This window comes from Symphalangus syndactylus, chromosome 5, assembly GCF_028878055.3.
Source record: "Symphalangus syndactylus isolate Jambi chromosome 5, NHGRI_mSymSyn1-v2.1_pri, whole genome shotgun sequence".
NCBI lineage: Eukaryota > Metazoa > Chordata > Mammalia > Primates > Hylobatidae > Symphalangus > Symphalangus syndactylus.
The window spans coordinates 4,782,505-4,789,101 of record NC_072427.2 but is presented as its reverse complement, the minus strand read 5'-3'; the positions used below and the strand labels follow the sequence as shown (position 1 = coordinate 4,789,101).

The window sequence follows — 6,597 nt, the reverse complement described above, 5'->3', positions numbered from 1 at the left end:
CAGTGGCAATTTGGGGTGTTTCTACATTTTCTATTTGGTCCCAGTAATCCATTTGTTTATTCCTGTAATTTTAAAAGACATTATAGGAGTCTTTAAAATACTTTATTATCTGTTGAGGCTTCCTTCCTCCTCTTCCTCCCCATCGATTTCCCTTTTCAGGTTTTCACAGCTCTTACTTGTTCTTTCAAATGAAATTTATAATCAATTTAGTGCCTCAAAGAAACTTGATGATACTTTAATGGAATGGTGCTAAGTTTAGAGATTAACCCTCGGAAAATTCACACTTTTGTATTTTTCTTTTAATTCTTGCTTTTTTGTGTGTATTTTTTCCAAAATGTTTCCCATTTTAAAATTTTATGCTTAAATCTGGGACTTTTCTGGAGTCTACTTCCATCCCTAACTGGCCTCCAAATGTTTGGAGAAAATATTAAATTCAAATACTAGTGCTCTGGCACTAACTAGAGAGGATGACATCATAAAATAAGCTCTTTGGAGTATTCATTTTTTGTATTTTTAAAATAAAAATTTTTAGATAAAAATTTTCTATTCAAAAATTGTAAGAGGTTATTCAGATATCCAATTCCTTTTCCCAGAGGTAAGCATTGTAATTTTTTCTTTTTTATTCTTTATATTTGATTGCTTTCACATATATAAAATATTATGTTTTGTCCTTTCATTTTAAAAAATATAAATGATTTCCTACTATTCTGAGGCATTTCATATCTGTACAAAGAGAGCTTTCCCTAGCTTTTCTTGTTGTTTCAAATTATTCTGTTATATATTCTATAATTTGTTTAGCTACTTCTTCATTGATGAACATTTTCTCCAATCTTGTATAATTACAAATATCTTAAAAATTAATATTTTGTCTAACAAAACGCATATGAAGTCACTAACACCATCTGATACACAGTCCATTTTCAAGTTTTCACAGGATATTTTTATAGCTTTTATTTTTACCTTTGATATATCTATGAACAGTTATTTCATGTTTTGTATTTCTTCCCCTCTATTCCTCTTTTTAAACTAAATTCAAGTTTTCTTGGATTGTGATTAGAGTGTGTTATTTGTACGATTTCCAATTTTTGAGATTTCCTGTGGTATAATATATAGTCACATATATGGTCTCTGTGGATACTTGAAAAAAAGGAATAATCTGTTTTACAGAGTATGAAGTTACTTAGATCTCCATTATTACTTATGTTCTTTAGGCCTTTTATATTAGCCTTATGTTTTTGATCTCTTTTTCCCACCATTTACAATTCATTTTTAGCTTTCTCTGTTGGCTTGCCAGGATTCTGGGTGACAATTCCTTTGGATAAATGAACTGACATTGGTGATCCCAAGTCTCCACAGTATCATTTGGCAGTACTCCCTGTGTGCCAATTAGCCATATCTTTCACAGTTATAGCATTTTTATAGTTTGTGCGTGAAGCAGTGGTAGTTGTAACCACAGTTGAATGTGGTTAAATCTTTGTAAATAGACACACCTTTGGTCTTTAAGTAAGCACACTGGTGGCAAATATAGAAATGGCCTAGGGGTATTGGCTTATAGCGCTCAAGTCCTCAAGGGTCAGTATTGAATAGATGTTTCTGATGACAGGTTTGTTTTGTATAGAAATTAATTAAATGTACCTTTTACAAAGGAAGCAGCTTCAGATGGGCTTAATGAGCAAGAATCAATACAAATGAGAAGAAAAAGGACATCAAATCAGAATCTAAAATTACTTTTATTTCTTTTTTAAAAAAAACCTCATTGCTATCTAAAGTTGCAATCCAAAAAAGGCAGTTAGCACGGCTAGGAGGCAAGCTTGCAAGTGGGAATAGAATCTGATTTGCTCCAGTTCTGGGCTTTACTTTATTTCTGGACATGCAGACAGAACACCTTTATTTTCTTCATTCATTAGATTATAGGAGAAACTGAGTCGTTATGGAAAGCTGAAGGATTTTATGTGGATCAAGATAGTGGCAGTCTGGGAACTCAACTAGGATGCTCTGAGCTGCAGGTATTATGCAAATTCACCTTCTGCTACTATGTTTATTAAAAAAGCCGGGATAGATTATGGATGCATTTGAAGTAGCTGAAGAAACGTAGATGCCCTGAATACTTAAGGACAAAGCTATCTCCTTCTCTTTCACTTAGATCTGCCTAGGGTGCTGAGGATAGAACATGGGACATTCAGAAATGGACGGATATATCATACAATCAGAAAGTCATCAAGAAGAAGCAGTTTTCTCTCCATTCTGGCTGAGAGGTAGACCAGAGTATCAATCTCATTTCTACCTCTTATTGTTCTACCTTGTTGCTTCTCCATTCTTGGTCTTGATTTCCCTAAATGTAAAAAGGATCCAATAGTTTCTGTAGATATCAAACAAGATAGCGTATGTGAAGCAGCAATTGTTGTGTCTTGCACATGGTGGCCACTGTTGTCATTTTACCTTGGTTACCATTATTTCCACAGAAAGGTCATCAAACAAGGCTCCAGACTGGGAGTATTCCCTGATAGTGTCTAAGTAATTCTTGAAGCTCAGACATGAAGCTGTATATTGAAATAAATTAGATCCATCTCTTCAAGTGCAGCATAGATTCTGTTTCCGTTCTGAAGACAGCTCTGATCACCCTGGCCCATGAGTATCTTTTCTACTTCAAAAATTTTAGGGTCATATTATATTAGAAATTTTTATACATTTCTTGTTGTTTATATTTTTTGTGTGTGCTCAGATGTAAAATCCTTAACAGTAGTCAATATTTTAAACCTTCTATAAGTAAATAGTGTCCATTGTGCACAGGAGGCATCTAGTAAATGTTTATTGATAAAGGGCAAAATAAATGATGCAGCAGATTTATATCTGCTGTTTAGCAGATCATAGATTTATATAACATGCTAATTGAGTCATAAAGGGAATTAGATAAGAGGGAGATTACGTGAAGGAGAGTCTTGTATGGGATATGGGACTTATAACCAACCACAAACAAGAGAAAGAAATGGTGAATATGGGAGCTACTCAATGCAGAAAATACCATCATTATGGTAAACTTTATTACATATTGGGATAGCATACGATTATAAAATAATAGAAATGACAGACTTGGAAGGATTGTCTCCACCCCTTTATTTTATAAATAATACAACTGAGTTGAAAAAGTGTGTCAAGTGTAGAGGGAATGGGAGGAAGAACGTGGTCAAATTTCCATGACTTAGGGCTAGGACTTGATCATACTTTTCTGATTCCAAGTGCAATGTCTTTCCACCATTCCATGAACCATGAAAAGTTAGCATGGCCAATGAATTTTAGATATCAGTTATGTGGAATTGTTTTGGCTATGTTGCATGAGCTCTATTCATGTGTAGATCCTGCAGCATACATCTCTTTCCTGGCCTTGTCCTTCTCCACCATATGCTGTCACAGCTCAGGCTTTGTGATCACCTCCACTCCCTGGGCTGGGCTACAAAAGTGGGATGATTTTAGGGTTTCTATATTATTTTCTCTCCTTATGAGGGAAAGGTGAATATATTCTGATAAAACTGCAATAGCATGAGGCTGAACATGAGAGAGTATGAATAACGGTAATATATTGCACATAGGAGAAATAAAAAAGGTAAGAAAAATAAAGGTCATCAGAAATTGCTTGAGGTTTGGGGAGCACTATGGCCAGGAATAACAAACTGTGAGGGAGAAATCAATGAGTTCATCTTCGTGTCCTCTTTTTTCCCCTCATGTTATTCCAGTGCATTTAGCGTTTGTTTTAGCCTGATCTTCTTTTATCAAAACATGGAGATTGTTAGGGAGTCTAGGGAATCAGAAGCAGTGCTTTGTGACAATGAGTTACTGCCTGTTTTCTGCAACTACAGTTTAAGGGAGTTACATAGAGATGTTTTGGCTTTTTGAGTTAAAGCAATATTTTTTCCTTGCAGTTTGAAACTCATGCAATCAGAGACTCCCCACAAAGTTTGACTTTCTCTTTACTCTCCTTTTCAGGTAATGTGAGAGTCCGCTCTGCTCACAGAGGCAATGGATGGAGCCAACCTCTCTGTGGTGTCTGAGTTTGTGTTCTGGGACTCTCTAACTCATGGGTGATCCAGCTTCTTCTTTCCGTCTTTTCTTCTGTGTTCTACATGGCAAGTCTGGTGGAAAACCTCCTCCTTGTGTTCTCTGTAACTTCTGACTCTAACTTACACTCCCCTATGTATTTCCTGCTGGCCAATCTCTCTTTTCTTGACCTAGGAGTTTGCTCTATTGCAGCCCCCAAAATGATTTGTGACCCTTTTAGAAAAAGCACAGCCATCTCTTTTGGGGGCTGTATAACTCAGATCTTCTTTATTCATGCTGTTGGGGGCACAGAGATGGTGCTGCTCATAGCCATGGCCTTTGACCGATATGTGGCCATATGTAAGCCCCTCCACTACCTGACCATCATGAACCCATGAATGTGCATTTTAATTTTGGCTGCTGCCTGGATCCTTGGCTTCATTCACTCAGTGGCCCAACTGGCTTTTGTCATAGACTTGCCCTTCTGTGGCCATAATGTATTGGACAACTTTTACTGTGATCTCCCTCAGCTCATTAAACTTGCTTGTACAGACCAGTAGACTGGAGTTCATGGTCACAGCCAACAGTGGACTCATCTTTGTGGGGCCTTTCTCCATATTAATTATTTCTTACATCTTCATTCTGGTCACTGTTCAGAAGCACTCTTCAGGTGGTTTATCCAAGGCCCTCTCTACTTTGTCAGCCCATGTCACTGTGGTTGTTTTATTTTTTGGACCATTAATTTTCTTCTACATCTGGCCCTTCCCCTCATCACATTTGGACAAATTTCTTGCTATCTTTGATGCAGTTCTCACTCCTTTTCTGAATCCAGTCATCTATACATTCAGGAACAAGGAGATGAAGGCAGCAATGAAGAAACTTTGCCATCAACTTGTAAGTTACAGGAAGAAGTCCTAGCTATGCTAAAGACAAACAAAAATGTAGCTCCACACTCGAAGACAATGGAAAAAATAAGGTCATCGAAATTTATGTCTCAATTACTTTTGTGTACTAGGTTACATTTAGGCATTTACCACGTTATTGTGTATCTCTAGTACGCCAATCAATAATGATAAAGGGAGCTAACATTGGAGGCGTCTGTGTTTCAGACCCTATGCTGGTTTAATATAAATCGTTTAATATTCAGGGTAACTCTGTGCAGTGTGTATTTTTACCTCCATAATATTTTTTATAAGTTAAGACATACTGTCTGCTTATTCTCTTTATAATTACTATGTGAAGTGTTTCAAACCTAAGCTATTTTTCACCGAATTTCCCACTTTCATTAATCTTCTCTGTCAAAAGTTGCCAAACAGAGAATGTTCAATAATTCAGTGTTGGAAGTTAGTGTATTATTCCTCTTCACTGTTATACTTTCCCTGTTTTGAATTGCTTAATGTCCTTTTCTCAAACTACCTACCAAACTGTCATAATGCCTAATTGCTTTCATTTCCCTCACTCTTGCTTTAGTATCTGCTTGCTTCCTGTATCCTTTGGCTACTTAGAGAACTGTTGATTGTATAACAGAAGTATGGAAATTTAGAACTGGAATTTGAGAGTTCATTTGTTCCAACCTATTATTTTATAGATGATTATATTCAGACACAGATGTTAGATGATAGATTTGGAATGAGAATTTGGTTTCCTCACTTTTAGATTAAAAAAATTAAGCCCACTTATTGATTTAGATTCTTGAGCTTTCCACTAACAAACTGTACCTCTGCCCTTCTACTGCCTTTTTATTTCTGACACCAGTGAGCAGAAGAGAGTTCTTTATTCTTTCTTTTTTTAAATTTCAACTTTTATTTTAGATACAGTGGTACATTTGCATGTTTGTTACATGGGTATATTGCGTGAAGCTGAGGTGTGTGGTACAATTGATCCCATCACCCAGCTAGTGAGCATGGCACTCTTTTCATTGTCACTGATTTCATATGGTTATTTGTTGTTTCCAAGTTCCTTCTTTATTTGCGGCCCAACAAGAAATTTCTTGAACCAGGTTGTGGTTATTTTACAAAATGCATGATTATATCATCACTCATGTCTGGTCTCATCCATGGCTTTTATTTGTGTCACTTACTAAAAAAAAATCCACAATTAAATAGTATTCCTCTGTCTATATTGCTTTTCTACTCTGCTGAACACTCTAGAGAGCATTGCCATCACCTTTCTTTTCTTTTGTGAGACAGGGTCTTGCTCTGTCACCCAGGCTGGAGTGCAGTGGCGATCACGACTCAATCTCCCAGACTCAAGTGATTCTCCCACCTCAGCCTCCAAAGTAGCTGGGACAGCAGGCATGTGCCACCACACCGAGCTAATTTTTTGATTTTTTGTAGAGATGAGGTATCACTATGTTGCCCAAGCTGATCTTAAACTCCTGGGCTCAAGCTACCCTCCCACCTCCACCTCCCAAAGTGCTGGGATTACAGACATGAGCCATTGTGCCCAGCCTGCCATCACTTTTCTTATTGCTACCAAATCTATTAGTTATCTTAAATAAGCTTCAAGAATTTCAGGCATGAATATTACTCCTTTTTTGTTTGTATTAGAGGATCATGGTTTCCT

At 36.7% G+C, this 6,597-nt stretch overlaps 1 pseudogene; it reads left to right on the top strand.

Moving 5' to 3' along the window:
* The first annotated feature begins 3,654 nt into the window (after nucleotides 1-3,654).
* LOC129481972 (olfactory receptor 4F15-like) lies at nucleotides 3,655-5,120 on the top strand (annotated as a pseudogene).
* Nucleotides 5,121-6,597: the final 1,477 nt, after the last annotated feature.